Below are 11787 nucleotides of genomic sequence, written 5' to 3' on the forward strand. Positions count from 1 at the left end.
CACAATGGCTGTTTTCTTCCTCCATTGTCAGAAATTTTATTTATTATTATTATTATTATTATTATTAAGATTCCTTACCCACCTTTCATCATAAAGTCCCAGGGCAGGTTGCAATAATTTAAAAATTCAATACAATATTAAGATCAGTTTAAAACAAATTACAGCCAAGAAAAAAGCATGGGTCGTAAAAATATCTCTCTCGGGTCTCCAAGGTGAGGCAGGGTAAAGAGATGTGTCTTCACCATAAGATGAAAGCTGTGCAAGTGTTTCTCGCAAAATATGAAGGCAGTGTGTAGCAACATTAATTCCACAGGTGTGGGGCTGTCACATGGAATGTCCTCTCCCAGGCTTCCACCACCCCCAAATGTCCGAGAGCAGCAGAGAGGAGAAGCGATGTAGGGCTTAAACTGCGAGCCCTTCAAACTGGACCTGTAAACAAACTGGCAACCAGTAGGCCTCTGGATATCAGTTGCTGGGAATCACAGGTGGGAAGAGCACTGCTGCACTCGGGTCCTGCCTGTGGGCTTTGCATGGGGGGGGTGTCTGGTTCTCACTATGAGAACAGGTTGATGGACTAAATGGACCACCATTGGCCTGATCCACCAGCCAGGCTCTTCTCGGGTTCTTCATCATTTTTGTTAAAAAAATAATTTTTTTTTTATTGAATATATAATAACAAAACAACAGCATGAACAAAAACAACAATCCCAAGCCCAGGTCACTGAGGATGAATATATATGTATAACATAAAACAAAACCAAAAAGGAACAAGCATCATGATGCTTAGGTTCTTCATCATCATCATCATGGGGTATTATTTTGAAACAGAATTAAACATACATGCAGGGGAAAAACAGCAAAGAGTCTTGTGGCACCTTAAGGACTAACACAGAGTGGTAGCTCAGCGGCTGAGCATCTGCCTTGCATGCTTAAAGTTCCAGGTTTGATGCCCACTAGAATCTCCAAGTAGGGCTGGAAAAACCTCCCTGGTTGAAACCCTGGAGGACAATAGTGAGTGAGCATTCCTGAACCTGGTGCCATCCAAATGTTGTCGGACTCCAACACCCATCAGCCCCAGCCAACAGAGCCAATGGTCAGCAATAGCTTCTGGAAGGCAGCAGATTCCATCTCTGCCTTAACAGCTTGGAACGTGGGTACCTTAGGAAACGCCATCTTCCGAACATCACTCCTCACACACTCCAGTTGTCATTGGGGGTCCTGCACCGGATCCCTTGACCACTACAATGTCAGTGTGATGTTCCTGCTTATAGTGTAAATATGGTAAGTGCTGTTTATATAGAAGACATATGGTAAGTGGAGTGAAAGAGGAGGGGGGAGTACATGAGCAGCAGAATGCTGGATGATTGGCTGAGCGTTTGAGTGGCTGGGAGTATAAATGGAAGAATGACAGTTGAATCTGGGTGGATGTTGGGAGTGTGGAGAAAGAGGTGTTTGAGGGTGGAGGTCAGGAGCGTGGAGAAAGAGGGAGTTGGAGTTCTGATTAATAATAAGTCAAGTACAAAACAGGAACAGATGAAACCATACACTTGTGAAACATTCTAAAACTAATCTTGTTATTTCTGATATTTAATAAATACTTATTTGGTTTACCAAAGGCCTGATCCTTGGCTGGGGGATATATATACCAGAAGGGAGGGCAAGGTAATTACCAAGGCTGAACAGAAACAGTATCTAATGGTGGCAGCGGTGAAGGGAGGAATAATAACAATTCAAGTATCCAGAGCAACCCAGAGTTGTATGCATTATCTATAAAGATACAAGGGGGTTGGGAACAGCATAAGCACGCAGTCACAAAAGTAACCAGCTAGAGAGAGACTCAGGCAAAGTCTCTGGGAGTATTGGTTATAGGACGTGACTGGTGGTGCTGCCTAGCAGGGGGATCTAGTGAGATCTGTGCTAGAGCGGAGTGAGAAACCATATAAAGGACGGTCCGGACTGGTGGTATCCCCGGTGGTGCCTAGTGAAAGGCAGTAGCCACAAGCAGGTGGGAACCTGACAGGGAGAACCAGGGGAGGACGTCACAGTCAGCTCCTGTGCGACGTCTCTGTTGAATGACCTGATGTTTAATAAGGGAGGGGGTAGTTCTGATGGATTTGTCAGGAGGAAGAGTTTCCTCTGATTTTTCCTGGGTCAATCCTTTGGTGTGAATTCATAGTTAATCGACTCCAACAGGAGCACTTTCCATGCTCCAAGAATGTATGCAGTTTATTTTAGGCTGTTTCCTGGGAGTGCAGTCTCTCATATTCAACAAGGCCTGACTGATCACAAAACGACTTGCTACAGTCTGAGCATTTATATGGCCCCTTCCCAGTGTGCATTCTCTGATGGGAAGGGAGATGTGCACTCTGGCCTAAGGTCTTTCCACACTCCATACATTTATAGGGTTTCTCCCCTGTGCGGATCCTCTTATGCTTAAGGAGGCTTGACTGGGCACGGAAACTCTTGTTACAGTCGGGGCATTTATAGGGTCTCTCCCCTGTGTGAATTCTTATGTGTGCACTAAGGCTCCCCCTGTGACTGAAGCTCTTCCCACATTCCAAGCACTTCAACGGTTTCTCTCCTGTGTGGACTCTTCAATGTTGAATAAGGCTTGGTTTATCATAGAAGCACTTGCCACAGTCTGCACAGCTATGAGGTTTCTCCCCTGTGTGTATCCTTTGGTGTCTAATAAAGTTTGTGCTTTTGTTGAAGCTCTTTCCACACACCAAACATTCATATGGTTTTTCTCCAGTGTGAATTCTCTGATGCTGAATAAGGCTTGATTTGTCACACAAGCTCTTGCCACAATGTGAGCAGCTATATGCCTTGTCCCCTGTGTGCAACCTTTGATATCTAACGAAGTTTGTGCTCTTATTGAAGCTCTTTCCACATTCCAAGCATTTATATGGTTTCTCTCCTGTGTGTATTCTCTGATGTTGAATGAAGCTCGATTTATCACAGAAGCTCTGGCCACAGTATGAGCAGCCATATGCTTTCTCCCCTGTGTGCATTCTTTGATGTCTAATAAAGTTGGCACTCTGATTGAAGCTGCTTCCACTCTCCAAACACTTACATAGTTTCTCCCCTGTGTGGATCCGTTGGTGAGATGCAAGGGCTGTGCTGCGATTGAAGCTCACTCTGAGCACTGGTGTGGCTTCTCACCTTTCTGGAGCGCTCCGCATTCTGTAAAGTCCGTGTAGATTCTCCAGTGAGTGTCCAGATAGTCATTCCTTCCCTTTTCAGACTGCTGGACTGGGATTTCATGGAAGTTCCCAACATGACAAGGAAAAGATTTCTCTCTCTTGCTTTCTGTGTAGTTTATCTGCTGCTGATTTGGGCCATCTTGATCCCAAAAGTTTTCTTTGGACGCCTCCAACTTGCCTCTTTCTGACAACATTGCGTGCTGTCTTTCCTCATTTTCACTCTCCCACATATCGTCTTCTGGAAAAAAGAGAGAACTCAGCTAAGGGCTGTATCCAAAGTAGTGCTAGGTAATACGTCCCGTCAGCACAAGGATTCACACTTGCCCAATGGGACTTCCCTGCCCCCCCTCCAATCCCCATGTGCCCTCTAAATCATTATGAGGGAGGAAGGATTATTAATGGCCTGTTGGCGGTTTATGTTCCTTTAGGGTATTATTTTCCCTGCATCATCTGAAGCCTAATAAAGGCTTGGAATTGCACAAACATTTTCCAAAGCATTTGGATACAATGGGTTGCATCCAGAGCAGATCCACTTAAATTAATGGACATGACTAATAGGTCCATTAATTTCATTGGGTTGTAACCAGCTAAGCCTTACTCAGAGCAGAGCCACTGAAATCAATGGACTTAAGTCCCTCCCTGTCCAGCTATCGCCGAGCCTTGAAGACCTGGCTGTTCAGGCAGGCCTACAAGATTGGGACAGATTAATTTATGTTACAATTGAATTAATGAATGGTTTTTTTAGCTTAAAATTTGATTATGTTGATCTATATGTATTGTTTTTATTCTTGTTGTTCGTTGCCTAGAGTGTCCCTAACCCGGACAGATAGGCGGCTGAAAAATAAAATTTTATTATTATTATTATTAAGTTAGGCCCCTTTTGTACTATACATTTTAAAGCAGTGCCGTACCACTTTAAATAGTCGTGGCTTCCCGCAAAGAATCCTGGGAACTATAGTTTGTCAGGAGACCCTTGTTCCCCTCACAGAGCAACAATTCCCAGTTCCTTGGGAAGAGGGACTGATTGTGAAACCGCTCTGGGAATTGTTGCTCTGTCAAGGGTCTCCCAACAACTCTCAGCAAACTACAGGTCCCATGATTCTTTGGGGAAAGCCATGACTGTTTAAAGTGGTATGACAGTGCTTTAAATGCATAGTGTAAATGGCGCCTTCATCATGTCCAATCACACTGAGGAGGGCTAGCATGGAATACAATTCATTGAGTCTACTCTAAATTACTTGGAAACACCCCAAACTATTTATGAATTTAATGGAATTTTTGGCCTGCCTTCACCACGAGGTCCTAGGGTGGTTTACAACAACACCAAAATACAATTTTACGATCAGTTAAAAGAATTTCTATTTTAAATATATATATATATATCAGAAGAATATATCAGAAAAATTGGGCAAGTCCTAAAAATATTTTTTTGTTATTAAATTGATATCCCACCCTTCCTCCCAAAAGGAGCCCAGGGTGGCAAACAACGTGATAGAACACTAAAAACATTTTTTAAAAAATCTTTAAAAACATATCTGACACATCAAAGGCTACGATTAAGAGGTGCGTCTTCATCACATGGCAAAAACTATACAACGATGGTGTCAGATGCACCTCTATAGGGAGAGTTCCACTGCATAGCGGCTCCCACAAAGAATTCCCTCTCCCGGGCCACCAACCCCCCACCCCGAACCTCTACAGAAGTGAAACTGCCAAGAGACCCATGCTAGCGCATAGCTTTTTTTCCTCCTGAGTCCTGTAACTGGAATTCTCATCAAATTCATGGAGGATAAGGCTAGCCATGGAGATAGTGTGCCTCTGAACACCAGCTGCTCAGAATCACAAGTGTGGAAAGCACAATTATGGTCAGGTCCTATCTGGTGGAAGACCTTGGGACCGGCAATGTCAGTCTGTCACTGGGAAAGCAGAACTTGGGGGATTCAGTCACCACTGGTGAAGAGCATCAGAAAAGCCTGCCTACTGGATCAGGCCAGTGGCCCACCTAGTTCAGCATCCTGTCCTCACAGTGGTCAACCAGATGCACCAATGGGAAGCCCACAAGTAGGACCTGAGTGCAACCACGCTCTGCCCACTTGACATACAGAGGCCTGCTGCCTCCAACTGTGGAGCAGAATATAGCCATTGTGGCTAGTAGCCACTAAGAGACAAAATTCATGGAGAATAAGGCAACTCCTCTTTTGAAGCCATCCAAGTTGGTGGCCATCACTGCATCTACTCAGAGCAAATGCGTCTTAGTCCACCTTGGCCCTTCTGCCATAAGCACTGCAGGCATTCTGTGACTTACCAGCCTTGATTCCAGCCTGGGCTGCCATTTCCCTGGGAGCCTCACAACCTCCTTTGCAAGGACCAGGTTCATCTGCTTCCTCCCCTGGAGGGGCTTCCAGCAGATGCTCTGCTCTTTCCTGACTCGCCACTGCATCGTCCGGCTCGCAACGCAGGGAAAGGATCTCCTCTACTTTCCACATGGATGTCCCACTCAGTGGCCCCACCAGTGCCGAATCTCCCGGAGCACATCTCTCCCCATCTCCCGTCGCCATTCACCCTTTGTCTGCTGGAAAAATGGGGAAAGTGACAAAGCAACTTCTTTCCTGGATTGGATTGGAGGAACGGAACTTTTTTTTTTTTTTTTTTCAATAATTTTTATTCAGATTTTCATAAAACATACAAGACAAAATCATAAAACATTCAAAGACAAAAAACAAAATCAAAAATAGTTAAACAAAAAGAAAAAAAAGAAAAAAAAAAAACAAAAATAAAAAATAAAGAGTAAAATATTGACTTCCCATTTGTCAAAGATCAAATCAGTTATAAGTCTATAATATATAACAATCCTGTCTCTTAAGTCATATTATAAAATCACTTTCCTCCAGTAGTTATCTTACTTAATCATCAAATCTCATAAACATTACTTTATTCTTTCCACAAAAAGTCAAAGAGAGGTTTCAATTCTTTAAGAAATATATCTATCAATTTTTTTTTCCAGATAAGCATATCGATTAATCCATCTCATTACTAATTATGATAATCTTGTTGTCATAACCATAGTCAAAATAAACATTTCAATTAATCCATCACATCAGAATCTGTTAGGTTCAGTAATTTCAGTAGCCATTGTTCTATTATCCCTATTAGTTCCATTTTCCATCTTCCATCTTCAGTAGTCTTGTTAAGTCCAGTAATTTCAGTATCCAATCTTCCATTATCAGTATTCCATAATAATCTTGCTGTCAAAGCCATAGTCATATAGTAAGAGTCTGATGGGAATTACCTCTATCCCAAATATTTTCTTGCCATCCATTCTGAATAGGTTGCTGAAATACTGCTGTAAAATCATATCTCTGTTCTTTTTTTCAAAATACACTGGGTCATCTCTTGAAAGTTTTTCCATTGTCACATGGCTGCAGTTAATTCCATAGATTTTCTCTATATTGGGCTCCATCACATCATTCCAGTCCAGAAGATTATCCATGCCATTGATAACTTTATCTCTAGAATCTTCATTAATTTCTTCAGAGATAACATTGAGTTCCAAACAATAGATTTTATTTCTAAAGTCCATAGACTCCAAATCTTGTTCCTGTTCCACGTTTGTTCCAATCTCCGGGATCTCCTCTCTCACAGGGACCCCTGTTCCAGTCTCCAGGGTCTCCTCTCTCACAGGGACCCCTGTTCCAGTCTCCAGGGTCTCCTCTCTCACAAGGACCCCTATGTCTTTAATCTCCTGTGTCTCCAAACAATAAATTTTGTTTCTAAAGTCCATAGACTCCAAATCTTTTTCCTGTTCCACGTTTGTTCCAATCTCCGGGGTCTCCTCTCTCACAGGGACCCCTTCCAGGGTCACCTCTCTCACAGGGACCCCTATATCTTTAATCTCCTGCTTCATTTTACTCAATTCAATTTTCAGCTCCTTACAACCCTGTCGCAGGTTTTGTTTCGTTATCTCAATCTCATCCATTATTTTCTGAAACATAGTTATTTCCAGCTTCTCAGCCACTTTCTTAATTGCCATTTTAAAAGAAAAATATAGGAAAACCACTTCTTATTTCAGCAACAATTGGGTTAATACTCCAAACTTGGTGACATCACAGTATAAACAGAGCAGACAGCCTTATCTCTCCATGCTTAAGTAAACAAAATGCAGTTCCCAGGATCGAAACAATTAATGGCGGTCGTCAGAAAACAGATTCGTCAAAATAAAATAGACCAAAAAGAGAGTAGTCTCAAACAATATAATATTCTTCAAAATAAAAATCTGGAATAGAAATCCCTCTTCTGTGTATATCTTTAGAATGCAAATCCAGGACAGCTTTTTGCAACAAAAACAGAGATAAGCTATTAATTAGTGAGTAGCAGAGAGAAGTTATGGCTCCCCAGTGAGATGTCAAAAACCGATCAATCTGGCAAATCTCTTTTAAACAGCAACAATTTAAGTCAAGTAAAAGAAAAATATAGAAAGAAGGGTGCTTGCCTGTTAGTGCGTTCTCTCTTAGAAGATAAGATGAACGTTCGCTTTTCCAGATAGAGCTTGTTGTTAAAAATCCGTCCCACCTTCGTCGGCTGGACCTCGTCCCATAAATTAATGAGATCTGGTCGTCCCAACAAAAATAGGCTTTGAGGTTAATCTCTTCGTTTCTCCCTACCCGGGAGAAGTTTAATCAGTCAAAAAAAGAAAAAATCTGACTGATATATCTGAATAAGCTTCTTTTGAGGCAGGAGCCCGTCTCAAGAGCAGGCACAGGCTAAGTCACCCTTCCCGGAAGTGAGGAACGGAACTTGAAAAATAAGGAATAAAGACGATTAACAGAACATAGAAAGAGTCCTGCTGCATTATGTCAACTTGTTTTTAAAGTCTGTTGATTCTGAGCAGTATTTTCTTATGAATATATAATTTTATGTCACGGCTGGGGAACCCTCTTCAGCCCGAGGGCCACATTTCCTTCTGGCTAAACCTCCGGGGGCCACACGCCAGTGGTGGGCAGAGCCGGAGGCAAAATTGGACAGAGCAATGAATTTGAATTTTTCCTTTGTACGGTAGGCTAATTTCTACACACACTCACACGCCCCTCTCTGTCTTCCATCCAGAAAAGGCAAGAGGCCTTCTCAGAGTTCAAGGAGCTCTCAGCTGGGCAAAAACACTCAAGGAGGGTGGTCTGTGAGGAGTGTGGTCTGGGGAGAGTTCTGAGGGCCAGATAGACAGACCTGAAGGGCCACATTCACCCTCAGGTTCCCCACCAGTATTTTATTTAAACAGAGGCGGTTGTCGTTTTGATATAAAATCTTGTTCAACAATAAAAATCTTGTATAGAAATCTTGTTCAACAAAGTAAACAAATAAATAAAAAGGCCCGATGCCGGCTTGCAGCCTGTAACTTGAGAGGCTGGCCCAGGAAGGCACTTCAGAGCACCCGTGAACTCAGCCCCTCCCGGAAAAAGCTGATCCCTCCTTACTGACAAAGCTCTCCTCCTCTTCTTGCTTGGCTTCCCTGCACGGCTGACTCTGCTCCACAACTGATGGAGCCCGGCCTACCTCGGAGGGGCTGGAAGCTGCCTCTTTTAACACCGCCTGACAGGACAAGATGGGAGGGCCTAATGATGCCCCCCCCCCGAAGCCTCCTCTGCACTATGCATGTAAAGCAGTATTATCCCACGTTCAATAGTCATGGCTCCCCCCAAAGAATCCTGGGAAGTGTAGTTGGCTGACAGAGCAACCTAGGAGAGACCCCTATTCCCCTCGCAGAGGTATGATTCCCAGAGTGGTTTAGCAGTCAATCCCTCTTCCCAGAAAACTCTGGGAACTGCGGCTCTGTGAGGGGAACAGGGGGTCTCCCAACAACAAGCACCCATCACAAACGACACTTCCCAGGATTTTCTGGAGGAGGAGACCATGACGGTTAAAGTGGCACAGCACTGCTTTCAAAGTATAGCGCAGATGGGGCCTTAGTATCCCCATTGCCAGCGTACGGGAGACAAAAGAGGGTTGCGATTATAAAGGAAATAAGCCAGGGATGGAGGGAACCTATGGCCCCTCCAGATCTTGGTTGGACTACAACTCCCATCATCCCTGACCATTGGGCACTCCGGCTTGGGGAGCTGTTGGGAGTTGGAGTCCAAAATCACCTGGAGGGCCACAGGCTGGGAAGAGGGAGGGCCGTAGCTCAGTGGCCGAGCATCCGCTTTGCATGCAGAAGGCCCCAGGTTCAATCCCCAATGGCATCTCCGGGTAGGGCTGGGAGAGACTCCCTGCCTGACAACCCAGAGAGCTGCTGCCAGCCAGTGTAGGCAATACTGAGGTAGATGGACCACTGGTCTGATTCGGTATAAGGCAGCTCCCTATGTTCCCTGCTTCAAGGGGCAAAGCAAATACTTTGGCAGGGATACTGAAATTGTTATCCTGGGAGACAGAGGACAACCATCACACACAATTTGGCCTCACCTGTTTTCCTTGTTTCTGGGCCTCCTGCTGCCTCAGCAGGAAGGCCTCTGCCAGGGCCACCGCCTGGGAGCAGGTCTCCGGGCCACATTCCCTGACCCAGCTCTGGATCTCCGGCGGCAGTATGGTCAAGAGTTGCTCCAGGATCAACAGCTCCAGGATCTGCTCCTTGGTGTCCTTCTCTATCCTCAGCCACCTGTGGCATAGTTCCCGGAGCCGGCTGTGAGCCTCTCTCGGCCCCTCGGCCTCTCGATAGCAAAAATGCCAGAAGTGTTGACGCAGCCTTTCCCTGCCAGTCACCTCCTCTCGCAAGATGGCCACCTTCACCTTCCCATAATCCTCCTTGTCTCTGGCCGCCAGCCTGTTAAAGGCCCGTTCGGCTTCCCCACTGAAGGCTGGCAGGAGATGGGCCGCCCACACTTCCTTGGGCCACCGATAAGCTCCCGCCACTTGCTCGAAGGAGGCCAGGAAGGCCTTAGCATCGTCCCACGGGGTGGACCCCTCAGGCAATGGTACGGGGCCCCATTCTGAATGAGGAGATTCCACCGTTCTGAGGAACTCTTGCCACTGGGTTTCCCACTGCTGGTGCAGACCTGGCTCTTTCTTCACCTGCTGGGGCACAAACCTTTGGACAGATCGCTCAATACTCCCAGAATGCATTGCTTCAGGGGGTTGACTTCCTCCCTCTGAATCCATCCTAGATTTGCAACCTGCAGCGTTCAAGGGGTCGCGAGGGACTTCTCCCGTCCCTTGTGAGCTGTCCCCTAAGGTGGGGTTTTGGTCTTCTATCTTCATTGTCACGTGGCAGTGGGTTGCAGAAATGTGTTGAATAAATGTGAAGTATTAGTTCCCCTCTATTCAGCACTGGTTAGGCCTCATCTTGAGTACTGCGTCCAGTTCTGGTCTCTGCACTTCAAGAAGGATGCAGACAAACCGGAACAGGTTCAGAGGAGGGCAACAAGGATGATTAGGGAACTGGAAACAAAGCCCTATGAGGAGAGACTGGAAGAACTGGTCATGTTTAGCCTGGAGAAGAGAAGACTGAGGGGAGATATGATAGCACTCTTCAAGTACAAGAAAGGTTGTCACATAGAGGAGGGCTGGGATCTCTCCTCGGTCGTCCCAGAGTACAGGACATGGAATAATGGGCTCAAGTTGCAGGAAGTCAGATTTCGACTGGACATCAGGAAAAACGTCTTAACTGTTAGAGCCATACGACAATGGAACCAATTACCTGGAGAGGTAGTGGGCTCTCCGACACCGGAGGCATTCAAGAGGCATCTGGACAGCCATCTGTCGCAAATGCTTTGATTTGGATTTCTGCACTGAGCAGGGGGTTGGACTTGATGGCCTTATAGGCCCCTTCCAACTCTACTATTCTATGAAACTACTGGGACCTAAACAGAGCACGCTGAGGCTAGAGGAAACAAAAAAGGAACAGGAACGAACAGGCAAAATACTTCTTTCATTTAGGGAAGCCTCTGGCCAGCCACGCTGACCCCATTTGAAAAATTAATTAATCAGTGCCATCGGCTTCCTACGAAACATCTCGAATCAATTTAACCATAAAAAAACCAGCGATAAAAACATACGTAGCAATTCCACATATGAAAACATACATAAATCAACTTCATGCAGATAAAAACATGGCAGAGGTGTGTAAAATCATGCACGGTGTGTCAGAAAAAGTGGGATAAAGTTTTTCTCCCTCTCTCATACTAGAATTCAGGGCCATCCAATGAAGCGAAATGGCCACAGCTCGGTGGTGTATAGGATCTGACTAGCATGCAGAAGATCCCAGGTTCAATCCCTGGCATCTCCAGGTAGGGTTGGGACAGACCCTTACCTGAAACACTGGAGAGCCGCTGCCAGTCTGTGTGGGCAGTACTGAGCCAGATGGGCCAAGGGATAGAGCGGCTTCCACCTGCTACCACTCTGCCTTTAGCAGAGGGAGGTGCATTTTATCAGTTACACACTCTATAACAATGCTGCTGTTAGGGACTTTGCCTTATTCCCCCCTCCCCCCCCAGCTTTTGCTAACAAACGTCCAAGTTTACCATCAAGCTGCTGTCTCTGGGTCTCTAAAAGATCCCAGCCCTGGGTTGATCCTTTGTAACCTGTTACAGTTGCTCTC

General features: G+C 45.3%; 1 pseudogene; it reads right to left on the minus strand.

The window, feature by feature from the left end:
• Positions 1-77: 77 nt before the first annotated feature.
• Positions 78-10392, minus strand: LOC133378903 (zinc finger protein 883-like; annotated as a pseudogene).
• Between the last annotated feature and the right edge of the window lie 1395 nt (positions 10393-11787).

Source organism: Rhineura floridana, chromosome 3 (assembly GCF_030035675.1).
Source record: "Rhineura floridana isolate rRhiFlo1 chromosome 3, rRhiFlo1.hap2, whole genome shotgun sequence".
Classification (NCBI taxonomy): Eukaryota; Metazoa; Chordata; class Lepidosauria; order Squamata; family Rhineuridae; genus Rhineura; species Rhineura floridana.